Raw genomic sequence first — 20,381 nt, 5'->3', positions numbered from 1 at the left:
TAACAGAACATTGTAAAGTAACTATACTCCAATAAAAATTCATGAAAAAAAAATGAGTACTGCTGGGGTCTAGAAGGCTATAAGTTCCAAGGAGAGTTAAACCCTGCGATTGGTGGTAAGACTAGAAAACAGCAGTGAGTACAGTCACCACATAACAAGGAGCAGAAGAGTGTGATGGGGATAGTGCAGGGCCATGAAGGGCTTCCCAAGCTTTGCTTCATCTACAGGGACTAACATGTAAAATTTCTTTCACGTCCCTGTTTTATCATAGAAATCAGTGCAGTTTGGCCCTCTACACCATAACGTTTGTCTTAAGTAAATTTGTTTTATTCCTAAATCATGGAGTGAAATGTGTACACATAAAAGATGTGCTGAATTTATTGTGTGGCTTCAGAGAATCTCCTGGCACGTTGCTGAGGGTCAAACTCGCGTGCTGAGTGAGCCGGGTTAGTATGGGCGCTGGACAGTACACGGGCTCTGGAATGAGATAGAGCAGGGGTGGAGTTCCAGCTCTAACGTGTAGAAGCTGCATGACATCGGGCAGTTATTTAACCAGCCTGAGCTTCAGTTCCCTCAACTATGGAATGGTTTTAACAATGCCTGTCTCAGAATGGCTACGCATCCTCCCCTTCTTCTTAAGCAACAGAACCCTGAGTTTTGGCAAGACGTGGTGCCGAAACCCGTCAACTCACATTGGGACTTGAACCCAGGTTCTTTTTTTTTTTTTTAATAGATCTTTATTGGAGTGTAATTGCTTCGCAATACTGTGTTAATTTCTGTTGTACACCAAAGTGAATCAGCCATATGTGTACACATGTCCCCATATCTCCTCCCTCTTGCGTCTCCCTTCCACCCTCCCTATCCCACCCCTCTAGGTGGTCACAAGGCACCGAGCTGATCTCCCTGTGCTATGCGGCTGCTTCCCACTAGCTAGCTATTTTACATTCAGTAGTGTATATATGTTGATGCTACTCTCACTTCACTCCAGCTTCCCCCTCCCACCCCATGTCCTCCAGTCCATTCCCTATGTCTACATCAAAAAAACAAACAATCCAATTAAAAAATGGGTGGAAGACCTAAACAGACATTTCACCAAGGAAGACATACAGATGGCCAAGAAGCACATGAAAAGATGCTCAACATCACTAATTATTAGAGAAATGCAAGTCAAAACTACAATGAGGTGTCACCTCAAGCCAGTCAGAATGGCCATTATCAAAAACTCTAGAAAAAATAAATGCTGGAAAGGGTGTGGTGAAAAGGGAACCCTCCTGCACTGTTGGTGGGAATGTAAATTGATACAGCCACTATGGAGAACAGTATGGAGGTTCCTTAAAAAACTAAAAATAGACCCAGCAATCCCACTACTGGGCACATACCCTGAGAAAACCAAAATTCAAAAAGAGTCATGTACCACAATGTTCATTGCAGCACTATTTACAATAGCCAGGACATGGAAGCAACCTAAGTGTCCATCGACAGATGAACGGATAAAGAAGATGTGGAACCCAGGTTCTTTTAACTGAGATCACACACCTGGTCTCAGGACTTAATGAAACTCACTTTCTTGATGTCTCATTGCAGAAAGAATTCAGTGAGAGACAAAGTGATAGGTAAGAAGTGGATTTATTTAGAGAGAAACACACTTCACAGAGTGTGGGCCATCTCAGAAGGCAAGAGAGGCACCAGGATATGGGGTTGTCGGTTTTTATAGGGGTGGGTAATTGCATAGGCTAACGGGTGGGAGGAATATTCCAGCTATTTTGGGGACAGGGTGGGGATTTCCAGGAATTGGGCTACTGCCCACTTGTTGACCTTTTATGGTCGGCCTTGGAACTGTCATGGCGCCTGTGGGTATGTCATTTAGCGTGTTGATGTGCTACCATGAGCGTATACTGAGGCTCAAGGTCTAGTGGAAGTCTTATCCGCCATCTTGGGCCTAATTGATTCTAACCATTTATGTCGTGTTCTAAGGCTATGTCATTCTTTTAAAGGTTGTGCCCTGCCCCCTTCCCTCCTGTTTCACTACCATTTGGGTTCCCAGCTGCATAGCATTTCTCAGTCTCCCCAGGAGGTAGATAGAGCCAAGTGACTAAGTTTTCCAATGGAGTATGAGCCAGAAGGATGTGTGCTGCTTCCAAGCCTTGTCCAAAAAGTATCCCATGTGCTTTCCTCCATGTTCCGTCTTCCCTCCTCTCAGGAGCTGAACTGGCCTTTACAGTGATGGCCAGAGTGACTTGGAAAGCAATGTACTAGTGATGGCGGAGACTCAGTTAGCCTGGATCCGTGAATGACTGTGAATCAGAGCCCTTGCCCACTTGCAGTTGGTGCTGAAAGCTCAGCTTCTGTGCACAGGTGCCGAATTGAATCTCAGAGACACAGTTTGGGGTGAAGTAGAAAAGAATAGCTTTATTGCTTTGCCAGGCAAAGGGGGAACACAAGAAGCTCATGCCCCTCAGTAACTGTTTGTTCCAACCTGCAAGGATTTGTTGAGCAGTTTTTTTTTTAAATTAATTAATTAATTAATTTATTTTTTTATTTTTGTCTGTGTTGGGTCTTCGTTTCTGTGCGAGGGCTTTCTCTAGTTGCGGCGAGCGGGGGCCACTCTTCATCGCGGTGCACGGGCCTTTCACTGTTGCGGCCTCTCTCGTTGCGGGGCACAGGCTCCAGACACGCAGGCTCAGTAGTTGTGGCTCACGGGCCTAGTTGCTCTGCGGCATGTGGGATCTTCCCAGACCAGGGTTCGAACCCGTGTCCCCTGCATTGGCAGGCAGATTCTCAACCACTGCGCCACCAGGGAAGCCCTGTTGAGCAGTTTTATAGCAATGGTTCAAGGGCAGGGTTGCCGATAAGGATTAGGGTATGTGCAGGGCCTGCACTCCTTTAATCTGGCCTGAGGTGGTTTCTTGAAGAGCTTCTCCGGTTCCTTTAATCTGGAATGAAGAATGCTAACATCTTCCACTTGTTGGGGATTTTAGTTCTGTAAGGAGCTCAAAGATATCGTTGTGTATATCCCTCTGCATGCTGCGGAGCAACTAAGCCTGTGCACCACAGCTACTGAGCCTGCGCTCTAGAGCCCACGTGCCACAACTAGTGAGTCTGCATGCCACAACTACTGAAGCCTGCGTGCCTAGAGCACGTGCTCTGCAACAAGAGAAGCCACCGCAATGAGAAGCCCACGCACCGCAATGAAGAGTAGCCCCCGCTCGCTGCAACTAGAGAAAGCCCGCGCACAGGAACGAAGACCCAACGCAGCCAAAAATAAATGAATGAATGAATCAATGAATGAATGTCTCTTCAGCTGGCAACTCCCAGGACTCAGACAGTGGCTTTATAATTTGTTCCAACTACTAGGCTTTGTTTTTCTTCTGTCGCAGTAGAAATGCCTCTTATTAAATACCTGATTTCACGTAGAGTACAGTACTAACTTTGAGAGCCCAGCCCTATCACCACCTCCTGAAATGAGACACAGCCATTTCACTGAACTGACCTATTCTCAGGACTAACTTCTTCAAACAGGACATGGAGTCATGTATCAACCTAGCTTCTGGATGGTGAAACTTCCCTGGGAAGTTTCAAAGGCGGGACTGTCGCGGAACAGAATTTGCTGCCCCAAAATGTCTCTTTGGAATATTTTAAGCTGGTTGATTTCTAAGAAATAGCCGAACCGGGAAAAACTCTGAAAATCAAGTAGGAGTTACCCTTTTGTAAGAAAGATTTACATTTGTAAGGGAAATCTCCAATTGTAAGGGCGGTTCCCTCACTATACCTGGGAGAGGAGGTTGACCAATTCTCTAGAAACTCTCATGAACGGAGAAGGCAATGACTTAAATCTGCATAACAACCTCACCCTTGTTTACTGTGCCTTTGCCTGTAACCCGTGTAACTGACTCTCCCCATCCTCAATGTCCTCTGTGGTCTTTTTTTTTTTTTTTTTTTGCGGTACACGGGCCTCTCCCGTTGCGGAGCACAGGCTCCGGACGCGCAGGCTCAGTGACCATGGCTCACGGGCCCAGCCGCTCCGCGGCATGTGGGATCGGCAGGCGGACTTTCAACCACTGCACCACCAGGGAAGCCCTCCTCTGTGGTCTTTACCGAGAATGGTATTTAAGGTGAGGGCTTCAGCCATCTTGGCGAGTGACTCAGTTTTCCTGGGTCTCTCCCATGTTATTAAAATTTTTGTTTGATTTTTCTACTGTTAATGTGTGTCATTCCAAGTTAATTTTTAGACCAGCCAGAAAAACCTAAAAGCGTAAAGGAAAATTTCCTCCTCCCTGACAGAAGATAAGTGTTGTTTTAAAAGTAATATTGTTTTCTCTTTTTATCATAAGTAATACATGAATACAGTCTCACTTTAAGACATTAAATCATTCAAACAACGGAAGACCAGCCTCACTTTCAGCCCCTCCTGTAAGCACATAGGTTTGGGGGGTGGGTCCCCAGAGAAAGAGAACGAGGCATGACTTTCTTGACAGAAGAGAATCCATTTTTGCCCTAAGGCATTTTGTGATCTAAGCCCGGCCACGATGCTTGCCCTTGAAAAGGTCTCAGGAATCAGTGATCTCAAGGGAACAAAGGAATGAAGGAACAGAGAAAAGGCAGCCAAACACCAGTGCAGTGATAAAGCAGAGTCCTAGTTCCTCCTCGAGGGATTATACATAATAATAGATCTCTGGGTTCAGCAGGAACTAAGGTCCCCACCCAGGCAGAGGGTGGAAGGAGGAGGTTGATGACCCTCCTGACTTCAATCAACTCAACCTTGGACTCTGTTGACCTTTGCCCCATTTCTATGCTGCATTCTCCTCTGCTCAAGCTCATGAATATGCGTGGACCCTTAGCCTAAAACTTCCTCGGTTTGGGGCTTCAACGGGAGAGGCCACAACAGAGAGGCCCGCATACCGCAAAAAAAAAAAACTTCCTCAATTTTGCTGTCCAGGGTGATGCTGCTTTGGGGAAGATGCCCCGGTGTTCTCCTTATTTGCTGTAAATAATAATAAATGCTTCCTTCTCCCGATGTGTGGCTTGGTTTTCTATATTGGCTCGACACCCACCAAGAGGCACAACCAGTTTTCGGGTAACATTCCTTGCAGCTAACTCTTACTAATAGTTTCCTTGGAAGGAGCCTACCTAAGGGCCCTGGGAGGAACTTGAGCTGCATGGCCTGGGCTGGCCCAACAGAAGGGAGAGGAGGTGCCTGAGAGGGGACGAGCCCTAGGCTTCTAGCTATAAAAGGATTGCTTTCCTGCTTTGGGGGAACAGCCACGTTTATTACGATGGTTAGTTATAAACATTCTTTCCCCTAGAGTATGCAGTGTTTGAGAAACATAGGTGAATTCCTCCTAATACTCATTATTTCTAGACTGGGTTTAACCACAGCTCCCTGGGTACAGCTCAAAAGAAGTTTCAATTTCTCAGCATCTCTGCATTCCAGTTATATCCTGGATTCCCGAGGATACGCTCTAAGTGGAGATGTAGCAAACACCTGGTCTTTTCCGTAGCACCTGAAAGATGTGGGTACACGCCATTATGTGTTCTGTTTTCAAATGGTAAATCATCCTAGTTTTTTTTTTTTTTTTTTTTTGGATTCTGGGGGTGGGACAGAGATACCTTAACTGTGTAATTCTTAGCACATTGAGTATTGAGTATTTGCCTTTCTCTTTAGGAGTGAACCATAAATTCTTGGATTGCAAGATGCTGTTTTTCCCACAAGATGGTGTCTATTGGGGAGCTCAGTTTCATGGCCACTACCTCTTTAGAGGAATCTTGTCCATTCCATGAACGTTTATATCGAGCACCTCCATAATCCAGGCATAGATGTAGGTGCTGGGCATGTTACCCAAAACACTGGGTTTGCCTCTTTGTGGGTGTTGATTCAAAAGATACAACCAAGCCAAAGATTAGGAGAAGGAAAGGTTTATTATTTGTAGCAAATAAGGAGAACACCGTGGATCTCTCCCAAAGCAGTTTCCCCGAACAGCAAAACTGGAGAATTTTTAAGCTAAGGATACATGCATATACAGGAAGGGGCTTGAGCAGAGGAGAATTCAGCATAGAATTGGGGCAAAGGTCAACAGAGTACAAGCTTTAGTTGATTGAAGTCAGAAGGGTCAGAAAAGGTCACCATCCCTTAAGTTCTAGTTGATTGGGTGGTTGAGTGCTTGAGGGGGGTTTGAATTCTGCACAACAGCTCAAGAAAGTGCTTCAGGCTAATCTTTACAACTGAAACACGACTGGGAGTCTTTACAACTGATTTGGTATCTTTGCTATCCTTACTTCTCTTGCCTGATAACAGTTTGTTCTTTTGTTCCCTTAAGATCATTATTAAAAGATCTTTGATTACTGAGACCTGTTCCAGGGCAAGCATCGCACCAGGCTTAGATCGCAAAATGACTTAGGCCACAAGTGGCTTCTCTTATGTCAAGAAAACCATACCTTGTGCTCTTTCTCCCAGGACCCCCTACCCTATCTACTTACAGGCATACAACAGCGAATGAGACAGACAGGGGTACCGTTATGGAACTTACATTCTAGCGGAGAGAGAAGACAGATAATAGGCCAGCAAAATAAATAGGGTAATTACACAGTGTGATCAGTGCTATGAAGGAAGTAAATAAAGCGATGTGATAGAGAGTAGAAATATCTGAACTGAGACTGAAGGATGAGAATGAGCACCCCACCGTGGGAAGGGCGGGGGCAGGGAACTGCCAGGGTAATTGCCTTGAGGTGGGAAAATTATTTGATGACGTTCAGGTACAAAAGGAGCCAATGTGACAGGAGTCAGATCAAGCTGTCATATAAAGAGATTGGTTTTTTGTTTTTTGTTTTTTGTTTTTTTGCGGTACGCGGGCCTCTCACTGTTGTGGCCTCTCCCGTTGCGCAGCACAGGCTCCGGACGCGCAGGCTCAGCGGCCATGGCTCAGGGGCCCAGCCGCTCCGCGGCATGTGCGATCTTCCTGGACGGCATGTGGGATCTTCCCAGACCAGGGCACGAACCCGTGTCCCCCGCATTGGCAGGCGGATCCTCAACCGCTGCGCCACCAGGGAAGCCCAAGAGATTTGTTGTTGTTGTTTACTTAAAGAAAAATGCACAACATAAGAGTTGCGAGTTTTGGGAATTCCTTGGTGGTCCACTGGTTAGGACTCCGCACTTTGACTACTGAGGGCTCTGGTTGGGGAACTGAGACCCCACAAACCATGTGGCACGGCCAAAAATAAATTTTAAAAAGTTGTGAGTTTCCAATAAACAATCTAACCTTACACCTAAAGGAACTAGAGAAAGAAGAACAAACAAAACCCAAAGTTAGTAGAAGGAAAGAAATCATAAAGATCAGAGCAGAAATAAATGAAATAGAAACTAAGAAAACAATAGCAAAGATCAATAAAACTAAAAGCTGGTTTTTTGAGAAGATAAACAAAACTGATAAACCTTTAGCCAGACTCATCAAGAAAAAGAGGGAGAGGACTCAAATCAATAAAATTAGAAATGAAATATGAGAAGTTACAACAGACACCACAGAAATACAAAGCATCCTAAGAGACTACTACAAGCAACTCTATGCTAATAAAATGGACAACCTGGAAGAAATGGACAAATTCTTAGAGAGGTATAACCTTCCAAGACTGAACCAGGAAGAAATAGAAAATATGAACAGACCAATCACAAGTAATGAAATTGAAACTGTGATTAAAAATCTTCCAGCAAACAAGAGTCCAGGACCAGATGGCTTCACAGGTGAATTCTATCAAACATTTAGAGAAGAGCTAACACCCATCCTTCTCAAACTCTTCCAAAAAATTGCAGAGGAAGGAACACTCCCAAACTCATTGTATGAGGCCACCATCACCCTGATACCAAAACCAGACAAAGATACTGTAAAGAAAGAAAATTACAGACCAATGTCACTGATGAATACAGATGCAAAAATCCTCAACAAAATACTAGCAAACAGAATCCAACAACACATTAAAGGGATCATATACCATGATCAACTGGGGTTTATCCCAGGGATGCAAGGATTCTTCAATATATGCAAATCAATCAATGTGATACACCATATTAACAAATTGAAGAAGAAAAACCATATGATCATCTCAGTAGATGCAGAAAAAGCTTTTGACAAAATTCAACGCCCATTTATGATAAAAACTCTCCAGAAAGTGGGCATAGAGGGCACCTACCTCAACATAATAAAGGCCATATACGACAAACCCACAGCAAACATCATTCTCAATGGTGAAAAACTGAAAGCATTTCCTCTAAGATCAGGAACAGACAAGGATGTCCACTCTCACCCCTATTATTCAACATAGTTTTGGAAGTCCTAGCCACGGCAATCAGAGAAGAAAAAGAAATAAAAGGAATACAAATTAGAAAAGAAGAAGCAAAACTGTCACTGTGTGCAGATGACACGATACTATACATAGAGAATCCTAAAGATGCCACCAAAACTATTCGAGCTCATCAATGAATCTGGGAAAGCTGCAGGATACAAAATTAATGCACAGAAATCTCTTGCATTCCTATACACTAATGACAAAAGATCAGAAAGAGAAATTAAGGAAACAATCCCATTTACCATTGCAACAAAAAGAATAAAATACCTCGGAATAAACCTACCTAAGGAGGTAAAAGACCTGTACCGAGAAAACTATAAGACACTGATGAAAGAAATCAAAGATGACACACACAGATGAAGAGATATACCATGTTCTTGAATTGGAAGAATCAATTTGTGAAAATGACTGTACTACTGAAAGCAATTTACAGATTCAGTGCAATCCCTATCAAATTACCAGTGGCATTTTTTTACAGAACTAGAACAAAAAAATCTTAAAATTTGTATGGAGACAAAATTTGTATGCCCCAACTAGAGAAAGCCTGCGTGCAGCAATGAAGACCCAATGCAGCCAAAAAAAAAAAAAAAAATTAATTAATTAATTAATTTAAAAAAATTGTTCCTAAGGTATATCTCTAACTATCTAAAGGGGCTGCTTGTCCAAAGTACAGGGTAACTCATCATGTTATCATCATGTTATCATGAATTTCCTCTTTGTGGGCTGTTGGTCAGTGACTGCAGTGGGTTAGGACTTAATCCTTGTAGAACTGGGTGGTGAGCAATTCTCTGTGTTTTTTTTTTAATTAATTTTTATTGGAGTATAGTTGCTTTACAATGTTGTGTTTCTACTGTAGCTCTGTGTTTACAATTTTATTCTAAGAACAATGGAAAGCTATTGGAGGGTAAGCAACAAAAACAACATCTGACTTATGTTCTTAAATATAAAATACATTTAAAAACATAAAATAAAAAAAATTTAAAAAAAAACATAAAATATAAAACATAAAATAGCTGCTGGGTGGAGAAGGAGGTTCTACTATCTCCCCATGACCTTCTTGCTGTAGACAGATGGGTCCCATCAAAACAGCAGGAGTGGGAAACTGTGCCCTTTCAATTCCACTCCTCATAACCATGGGCATCTTTCCTTTCTGCGTCCCAGCACTGTGGAAAAGCCCCGTGTATGTGTGAAGAGAGTTGAGGCACCCCAGGAGAACTTAGGTTTTGGGGCCTCAAAGGTGGGATGAGTTTTTCTCTGAGCTCCTTTCCCAGACTTTGAGGTTCCCTGGGCTAAAGGAAAGTCCTAGCTTCTTAGGTGATGACTCAATCATCCGGCCACAGGACTTGTGTCACCAAGTCATATAGTCTCCAATAGGAACTGAAGAAATGTTACTTCATGATAATGAAAGTGACAGCGAATAATGAAATAGCAAAATACTGGATGAAATTACCAAAAAAAAAAAAAAGAAAAAAAATCAGCAAGTGGTAGGAAGATGCTCTCTAAGGCTTTTGAACTAGAAAAGTATAAAGGGAATTAAAAAACATAGTCATTCCAGAAAACTTGATAGATTATTTTATTTTCTCAAACATAGTTTGATACATAAATGAACTTAAAGTAACTTTCTTTTCTGAAGTAAATTTGCAGCGGTGTAAGCAAAGTCTTTAGGATGAGGATATGATTTATTCATGTTTCTCTAATGTGCCCTTGACTGACTCTCTATCCAATTTATTCATGGTATGACTTTCTATTTTATAAATCTCAAAATAAACAAGGATGGATTTAATCTTTTAAGGAACCCATGTTTTTTAGAGTATAGAAAACAGAAGTGGGATGTTAGCCATGTTTTCTTTATTTTTTTTTTAGTCATGTAATCTTTATTCTCTCTTTTTTTTTTTTTCCTTTTAAGGAAAATAGATTGAGAGTCAATCCTTTTGTTATAAACTGATGAAGTGGGGACTTCCCTGATGGCGCAGTGGTTAAGAATCCAACTTCCAATGCAGGGGACGAGGGTTCAGTCCCTGGTTGGGGAATTAAGACCCCACATGCCTCGCGGCAACTAAGCCCACGTGCCGCAACTACTGAGCCCGCACACCACAACTAGAGAGAAGCCCGTGTGCCACAAGAAAGGATCCCACATGCCACAATGAAGATCCCGCATGCTGCAACTAAGACCCGACGCAGCCAAATCAATCAATCAATCAAAATAAACTAATGAAGTAAAAATTCTTATATCTGTACGTATGTGTCTATATATATAGATACATACATCTATATCCATTATCCCAAATTAGAAAACATGAAACTATTTCCACTGCTTTTGCATTTGGGGCAGGCATTGAAGTTAGATCTTATTTTCCAGGTACTTCACTTAAACCTCCAGAGTATCTAATAAAACCATTTATTTAAAACCTACATCTTCTGGGCAGCTCCTAAAGAAGAAATACAAATGACAAAACAAAATAAAACGTATCAACTCCACCAGTAGTTAGAGAAAAGCAAACAATACCAACTACTACGAAAAAAAACCCCTGATTATTTCTCACATATCTTATTGTTAAAGAGGGGGGAAAAAAGATAATACTCAGTGTTTGCAAAGTGATGGTGGGGTAATGTATTTTTTTAGGATGTGGTTTGACCGTATGTATCAGAATTTTATTGATTTTTTCATGTATAAGGAAATTCAGGTGTAGAAGCTATGTAACTTAGCTTGTTCAAGATACCTAGGTGGTAAATGGCAGGGTTAGGATTCAAATTCAGGTAGTCTGGCTCCTGTATTATTATTATTTTTTTGGCTGTGTGTGGCACGTGGGGTGCGGCATCTTAGTTTCCTGAACAGGGATCGAACCTGTGCCCCCTGCAGTGGAAGCACAGAGTCTTAACCACTGGCCCACAAGGGAAGTCCCTGTATCACAATTTTAAATGAACGTACCAGCAATTCTCTTCAGAAATAATTCTAAGGAGTCATTCACACATATGTGCTAAGTTTTATGCATAAGTATGTTCAGCACAGTATTATTTATTCGAATGAAACACTAGAGACAACCTAATCATTTGTCAGTATCAGATTGGGTTGAGAATATTACGATACATTCACACAGTGGAATGCCTTGTGTTCAATTATATGGTCAATTATAAATGACAGCACAGATCTACACTGATACAGAAAGATTTTTTTTTTTTGGCAGTATTGCACAGCATGTGGGATCTCAGTTCCCTGACCAGGGATTGAATCCTCGCCCCCTGTAGTGGAAGCACAGAGTCTGAACTATTGGACCACCAGGGAAGTGCAACACAGAAAGATTTATATCACATATTGTTGAATGAAAGAGGTGATTACTAAAAAAAAAAAAAAAAAAAAAAGAGGTGGTGGTACTGATGGCATGCATAGTATAATTTCATTTATATAAAACTGCATGTTTAAAAAAAGCATGTTTGTGTGTGTGTGTGTGTGTATGTGCGCACGTGCGTGTGGATAGCCAATTCTAGATAGATGTCTGAAAGGATCTTCAGAAGAGTGTTAGCAGTATTTGGTTAGATTTACTTCCTTTTGGGTACTATTCTCTATTATGTGACTTCTTTTTTCTATGAGAATTTTTTTCTTTTTACTCTAAGAAAAACAATAAAGGTATTTTCTACTTTAGAACAAAAGTGAAATAGAGCAGCAAATTTAAAAATAAATAGGATTGGGACTTCCCTTGTGGTGCAGTGGTTAAGAATCTGCCTGCCAATGCAATGGACACGGGTTCAAGACCTGGTCCAGGAAGATCTCACATGCCGTGGAGCAACTAAGTCCGTGCGCCACAACTACTGAGACTGCTCTAGAGGCGGCCGTGAGCCACAACTACTGAAGCCCATGTGCCAAAACTACTGAAGCCCGTGCAACTAGAGCCCGTGCTCTGCAACAAGAGAAGCCACCGCAATGAGAAGCCCGCGCACCGCAACGAAGAGTAGCCCCTGCTCGCTGCAACTAGAGAAAGCCCGCGCGCAGCAACGAAGACCCAACGCAGCCAAAAATAAATAAATAAATAAATTTTAAGAATACATAAATAAATAGGATAAAAAGAGAAAAATAGGTATAGTTCTACCCAAATAAAATTGATAACTTAGATGAAATGGACCATTCCTCAAAAAACGCAATCATAACTTACCCAATACGAAATAGATAATATGACTGCCCCTATAACTATTAAGGAAGTTGAATTTATAATTTAAGAGTTCCCAAGAAAGAAAACCTCACGTCCAGATAGTTTCACTGGTGAATTCTATCAAACATTTGAAGAATAGTTAATACCATTTCCATGCAATTTCTTTCACAAAATAGAAGAGAAGGAAACATTTCACAATTCTTTTCAGGAAGCTAGTGTTACCTTACACCAGAACCATACAAAGGCAGTACAAGAAAGAAAACGACAGACTATATCCCTCATGAATATTGATGAAAAATTCCTTCACAAAGTATTGGCAAATAGAATTCAGAAATATATACCAAGACTTATACACCATGACTAGGTGGAATTTATCCCAGAGATGCAAGGCTGGTTCAATATTTGAAAATCAATCAAATTATTTACCATGTTCAAAGACTAAAGAAGAAGAATCACATGATCGTATTAACTGGTGCAGAAAAGAGCATTGCAAAATTTAACACCTGTTCATGATAAAAATTCTCAGAAAAATAGGAACAGAGGAAAACTTTCTCAACTTAATAAAGAGCATCTACAAAAAAACCTATAGACAATGTTATATTTAATGGTGAAAAACTATGAGTTTTTAGTTTGCTAGGACTGCCATAATAAAGTATCACAGACTGGGTAACTTAAACAAAAGTTTATTTTCTTCCAGTTCTGGAGGCTGGAAGTGCAAAATCATGGTGTCCGCAGGGCGATTTCTTCGGAGCCTCTCTCCTTGGCTTGCAGATGGCTGTCTTGTTCTGGTGTCTGCACATGGTCTTTTTTCTGTAAATCTGTGTCCTAATCTCTTTTTATAAAGACGCCAGCCATATTGGATTAGGGCCCACCCTGATGACCTCACTTTAACTTATTAACCTCTTTAAAGACTTTATCTCCAAATATAGTCATATTCTGAGGTACTGGGGGTAGGATGTCAAGATATGAATTTTCAGCCCATAACACCCCCTAAGATTAGGTACAAGGCAAAGATAGCCACTTTCATCACTCTAATTCAATTATAATTCTAGAAGTTACAGCCAGGGCAGTAGGGCAAGAAAGGGAAATAAATGGAATACAGATTCAAAGGAAGAAATAAGAGTGTCCCTATTGGCAGATAATGTGATTTTCTAGTTAGGAAATCCCAAGAAGTCTACAAAAAAACTGCTAGACCTAATAAGTGAGTTTAGCAAGGTCACAGGATACAAGATAAAAATACAAAACTCAATTGTATTTCTGTATACCAGCGAGGAACATGTAGACACTGAAATTAAAAATACAGTACCCTTTACAGTTGCTCAAAAAAAGAGAAATACCTAATTGTATATCTAACAAAACACGTATAGGACTTGTATGCTGAAAACTACACAAAACTGATGAAAGAAATCAAAGCAGACCTAAATAAATGGAAAGGCATATTTTGTTCTTTTCAGCAACGAAGACCCAACACAGCCAATAAATAAATAAATAAATAAATAAATGTTCCTTAAAAAAAAAAGAAATAGTAGCTTAAAAATCACAAGGAGATATCATTACATGCCTGTCAGAGTTGCTAAAAAAAAAAAATAGTGGCAACACTAAATGTTGGCAAGGATGGGGAGAAACTGGATCTCTTATACATTGTTGGTGGGAATTTAAAATGTTACAGCCTTTCTGGAAAACAGTTTCTTACCAAACTAAACATGCAACTACCATACAACCCAGCATTTGCACTTCTGGGCATTTATCCCAGAGAAATGAAGACATGTACAAAAACCTGTACATGAATGTTTATAGCAGCTGCTTTAGTAATAGTCAAAATCTGGAAACAACCCAGATGTCCTTTGACAGGTAAATGATTATGTACTCCATACCATGGAGTACTACTTAGCAATAAAAAGAGAGTTATTGATACAGCAACTGGATGAATCGCTAGATAATTAGATCCAAAAAGGTTACATACTGTATAATTCCATTTATATAACATTCTGTAATGACAATCTTATAGAAAAGGAGAATAGATGAATGGTTACCAAAGGAGGGAGGGAAGTAGATGTGGCTATAAAAAGCCACCAGGAGGGATCCTTGTGGCAGTGGAGCTGTTCTGGTGTTGCTGACTGACTGTATCGTTGCCAATATCCTGGTTGTGATGCTGTAGTATAGTTTTCCAAATTGTTATCACTGGGGGAAACTGGGTAAAGGCTACACAGGATCTCTCTATTATTTCTTTCCCTCTTCCTTCCTTCCTTCCTTCCTCCCTCCCTCCCTTCCTTCTTTAGTTTTTAGTATTTATGTATTAATTTATTTATTTGGCTGTGCCAGGTCTTAGTTGCCGCACGTGAAATCTTTATTTGAGGCATGTGAGATCTTTTAGTTGTGGCATGCAGGCTCTTAGTTGCGGCCTGCGGGATCTAGTTCCTTGACTAGGGATCGAACCCAGGCCCCCTGCATTGGGAGCTCGGAGTCTTCACCACTGGACCACCAGGGAGGTCCCTCTCTGTATTATTTCCTACAACTGCCTGTAAATTTACAATGCTCTCACAAAAAACGTTCAATTAAAAAGACGCAATCTGCTTGCGCAGTTCTCTGGCTCCGTTTCCTGGCCTTTGCCTTTAGCAGTGGGGAAGCCTTGTTCTTGTTCTTTTCCTGTGCCCCAGGAACTGTGTCAGTTCACTAGAAAGCGTTTCCAATGACACCTCCAGATATGTCAAAGGGGCCTACTGTTTGTCAGTCCGTATGGGAAGCAGCACAAACATTTCCTCAGCCGATTTCCGTGATTTTCAGTGGTTAAAATTGGCAACAGGGACATGAGTGAATTACAACATGAATTCTCATGGGAGGAGCCTAGAGGAGAAATATCAGGGTTTGGAGCTCACTGTTATGATCCCTAAAGCTTGGGAGGAAGGGAGTGGGGAAGAGTTTATAAAACAACTCTACGGGGACCAGCAGCATTTTACAGCCTTGCTGTGACTTTCCCATCTTCTCCCGTTCCCTGCCTCCACCGGAGGCTACATCTGAGTTTAGATGGTTGCCCCCCAAAATTCATCTTTTCAGTTTGCTCTTGGATTGTTTCTTTGTAGACCCTGTCTTTTGTTTTTCTTTTCCTATCAGTCTTTGAATTTTTAAAGTTAAGGATTGTGTGTATATCTATCTCTATCTCATCAGTTTTTTTATCAGTTTAATTAAACACATAATTTTTTTCTTATTAGTTATCCATTTTATACATATTACTGTGTACATGTCAATCCCAATCTCCCAATTCATCCCCCCGCCCTACTTCCCCCCCTTGGTGTCCATACGTTTGTTCTCTACTTCTGTGTCTCTATTTCTGCCCTGCAAACCAGTTCATCTGTACCATTTTCCTAGGTTCCATATATATGTGTTAATATACAATATTTGTTTTTCTCTTTCTGACTTACTTCACTCTTTATGACAGACTCTAGGTCCATCCACATCTCTACAAATGACCTAATTTTGTTCCTTTTTATGGCCGAGTAGTATTCCATTGTATATATGTACCACATCTTCTTTATCCATTCATCTGTCGATGGGCATTTAGGTTGTTTCCATGACCTGGCTATTGTAAATAGTGCTGCAAACAACATTGTGGTACATGACTCTTTTTGAATTATAGTTTTCTCTGAGTACATGCCCAGTAGTGGGATTGCTGGGTCATATGGTAATTCTATTTTTTAAGGAACCTCCATACTGTTCTCCATAGTGGCTGTATCAATTTACATTCCCACCAACAGTGCAAGAGGGTTCCCTTTTCTCCACACCCTCTCCAGCATTTGTTGTTTGTAGATTTTCTGATGATGCCCATTCTGACTGGTGTGAGGTGATACCTCATTGTAGTTTTGATTTGCATTTCTCTAATAATTAGTCATGTTGAGCAGCTTTTCATGTGCCTCTTGGCCATCTGTATGTCTTCTTTGGTGGAATGTCTGTTTAGGTCTTCTGCCCATTTTTTGATTGGGTTATTTGTTTTTTTAAAAATTATCTTATCAGTTTTCATAAGCAAAAGGGGAAAAGGAACTCACGTTTATTGAGTGCCAGGATGTTGTACTAAGCATTTTACATTTGTTATCTAATTCTCTCGGCGAGGTAGGTAACATTTCCCCCATTTTCTGGTTGAGGAAATTAAAGCTTGGACAGGTTACATGACTCCTTCAAAGGTCAGACAACCGGTAAATGTCAGAGGCAGCATTAACAACACAGGTCTACCTGGCTCCAGTGCCCTATCTATCTATCTATCTATCTATCTATCCATCCAACCATCCATCTATCCCAGACAGTAAAAATCTACATGTTATATATGCTGAACTGTCACTTTCACATGAATGGCATGTTAATCCTAAATTGATATATTAACTATATCCTCTAGGGTGGCAAAAAAGCAGGTTTCTAGCTCAGGTGAATGTTAATGAAGTGCCTTAGAGTCCGAAGTGGTCTCTGATGAGGAAGAGTTTCTACGGCCGAATGAAGTTCCTCTGCTGATCTGCTCATGTCACTTACACCGATATGCTGTCGAGCGTTCTAGCACCGGAATAAGCTCAAGTTCAACCTTTCTTGTTTACAGATAAGGAAACTAAGTCCTAGAGTGGTTACTTTGCTTAACATTGCACAGTGCAAGAGTCAGGATTAGAACCCAGATCAAGTGTCTCCAATCCGGTGCTCTTCCTAGGTTAGCACGTTGCCATAGAAAGAATACTGGGTTTACTTTCCATGCTCCTACCTCTTTTAACGGGAAAAAGCCTAGCCTAGTGTTTAAGATCACATCCTCTGAAATTATCTGGCTCCACCTCCAGGATGTGTGACATGAAACAGACTATCAACTCCTCAAGACCCGTTTCCTCCTCTATAAACTGGGATAAAAATAGTATCGGGACTTCCCTGGCAGTACAGTGGTTAAGACTCCACGAGTCCACTGCAGGGAGCACGGGTTCAATCCCTGGTCGGGGAACTAAAATCCCGCCTGCTGTGCGGTGGCGTGGCTAAAAAAACAAAAACAAAAATAAAAACAAAAAAAACCCTAATAGTACCAACCTCCTTGGAGTGTGAGAAGAAATTACTGCCCATAAGTGCTTAGAACAGAGCCTGGTACACAGTAAACACCTGATAAACTTTAACTAGTATTTAAACAAGGGGTTTGAGAGGATGCCATGAAGAGATGCCAGGTGTTTATTGAGATGATGACTTTCTAAGGTGTTGGAGCCAGGTGTCTATCTGTGTCATGCTGCCTCTGTCACGTGCTGGCTGTCTGACGTTTGGAGAAGTTACCTAACCTGACCAAGCTTTAATTTCCTCATCTAGAAAATGGGGGAAATAGTACCTGCTTTGCCAAGAGAATTAAATAGCAAATGTAAAATGCTTGGCACGATGTACTGGCACTGTGTTGGGTCTTCGTTGCTGCGCGCTGGCTTTCTCTAGTTGCGGTGAGCAGGGCTGCTTACTCTTCGTTGCGGTGCGTGGGCTTCTCATTGTGGTGGTTTCTCGTTGCGGCGCACGGGCTCTAGGTGCGTGGACTTCAGCAGTTGTGGTGTGTGGGCTCAGTAGTTGTGGCTCGCGGGCTCTAGAGCGCAGGCTCAGTAGTCGTGGTGCACAGGCTTAGTTGCTCTGTGGCCTGTGGGGTCTTCCTGGACCAGGGCTCGAACCCATGTCCCCTGCATTGGCAGGCAGATTCTTAACCACTGCGCCATCAGGGTAGCCCTCCCCTTTTGTTTATTGAAACAGCTATGTAGCTTTTGGTCCGAAATTCTGTCTTCTGGCTGCCAAGTGGTTGCACGGTTCAGTCACCAGGAATGTGGCCATAATTTAATCTGGAACAAAAGTAGCCCTGAAACTCACTTGTTTAACCTACAGTTAGACAAATGTAAGGGAACAGGTTTTATATCAACTGTGCTTTTAGGACATAGGTGATATCCATCTCATAATTCATGTCTTGTTTATTGTTTTAAGGCTTCGAGAGAACCAGCTGCAGCCTCCTGGAAAGCGTCAGGCTGTAGAGAAAAGGTCAGAGCTTCGGGCTAAGAAAACCTTCGGCAGGAGGACTAGGGTGCTGTGTGTTAGTCAGACATAGACCTTGAAGGGCTGCTGTGACAATGAATTATGTGCTTCATACACAATACTGTATATGATGTGGGGAAGTAATAACGGCTAATATTTATTGAGCATTTATTATGTGCTGCACTTTGTTGCAAGTAACTCATGTAATTGTTACAACCACCCTGTGAGGTGGGTGCAGTCGCCACCCCTTTGTGGATTAAAAACTCAGACACCGGGCTTCCCTGGTGGCCACCGCCATGAGAAGCCTTGCACCGCAACGAAGAGTAGCCCCTGCTCGCTGCAACTAGAGAAAGCCCGCGTGCAGCAACGAAGACCCAACACAGCCATAAATAAATAAATAAATAAATAAAATAAAAAACTCAGGCACCCATAATTTATGTTACCCACCCAAAGATTACACGGCTACTTGTGGTGTGGAGTCTGGATTTAAACCGAGGCAAGTGGTTCCGAAGCCCAAGCAATTAGCTGCGAAGCTTTATTGCCACCTTGGCACATAATAGATAGTAAATTAATACTAGTTTCCCGTCTTTTCACCTAAGATAGGCTTGTTGAATTGGAAGCCATTTTCAAAGTAGGGGAAAATAGGACTTCCCTGGCGGTCCAGGGGTTGAGACTCCACGCTTCCACTGCAGGGGACGCAGGTTCCATCCCTGATCGGGGAACTAAGATCCCACATGCCATGTGGTGTGGCCAAAAAAGGAAAAAAAAAAAAAGGAAAAAACCAAGTAGAGGAAAATAGTGTCCCCCTGTTGCAGGAAGGGGGACCCCTTCCAGGGCCCGAGAGTGGGCTCTTGTCTAACACTCGGAAATGAATTATCCACGGAGACACACATACTGACAAAGCAAGAGACATTTTTGGGAAGGGGCGTCCGGGTGGAGAGCCGGAGGGTGAGGGAACCCAGGAGGACTGCTCTGCCACGTGGCTTGCAGTCTCGGGCTTCATGGTGATGGGATTAGTTTCCGGGTTGTCTCTGGCCAATCACTCTGACTCAGGGTCCTTCCTGGTGGTGCGCGCATCACTCAGCAAAGAGGGATTCCAGCGAGGGGGATTCTGGGAGGTTGGTAGGACGTATGGACTGGTATCTCCTCTCTCCTTTTGACCTTTCCCGACTTCTTCCGGGTGGTGCTAGCTTATTCGTTCCACGTTCTTTACCAGGACCTCCTGTTGTACGAGAACTCATGCGAGTGGTTACTGTGGTGCTTGGCCAGGGCGGGCGGTTTCGGTCAGTGGTTCCCCTAACACCTCCACTTCAGAAGGAATAAATCCAGGAAATAACTGATTAATAATGAGTGTAATTTCTTGGATTTCATGATGCAATATTAACTCTAGGAGCACAGCTGGATTTTTAACTAGTACTTAATGAAATATGTATTTTTATGGAAAAATTTAAAACCAAAACCACTGGAGAAGGAATGATTGTAAAAATCAGAACACATTAAAAGTCACAGGAGGGACTTCCCTGGTGGTCTGGTGGTTAAGACGCCACGTTCCCAATGCAGGGGGCCCGGGTTCGATCCCTGGTTGGGGAGCTAGATCCCACATGCCGCAACTAAAGATCCCACACGCCGCAACTAAAAGATCCCGTGTGCCACAACTAAGACCCCGCGTGGCCAAAAATAAATACATAAATAAATAATAAAAAAAAAAGTCACAGGCAAGGGAACGAATACGGTTTGAGCATCTGCTATGTCCCAAGCACGGCACTGGGTGATTTACCAACCTGGTTTTGTTTAATTTTCATAACATTCCTGAGAGCTAGAGATTATCCCAGTGTCTGATGAGGGAGCCGTGGTTCACAGAGGCTCAGAAGCTTGCCCAAGGTCACAGATGTGGCA

The sequence above is a fragment of the Delphinus delphis genome, chromosome 5 (genome assembly GCF_949987515.2).
Source record: "Delphinus delphis chromosome 5, mDelDel1.2, whole genome shotgun sequence".
Taxonomy (NCBI): Eukaryota; Metazoa; Chordata; class Mammalia; order Artiodactyla; family Delphinidae; genus Delphinus; species Delphinus delphis.
Note: the sequence above shows the minus strand (reverse complement) of the source record.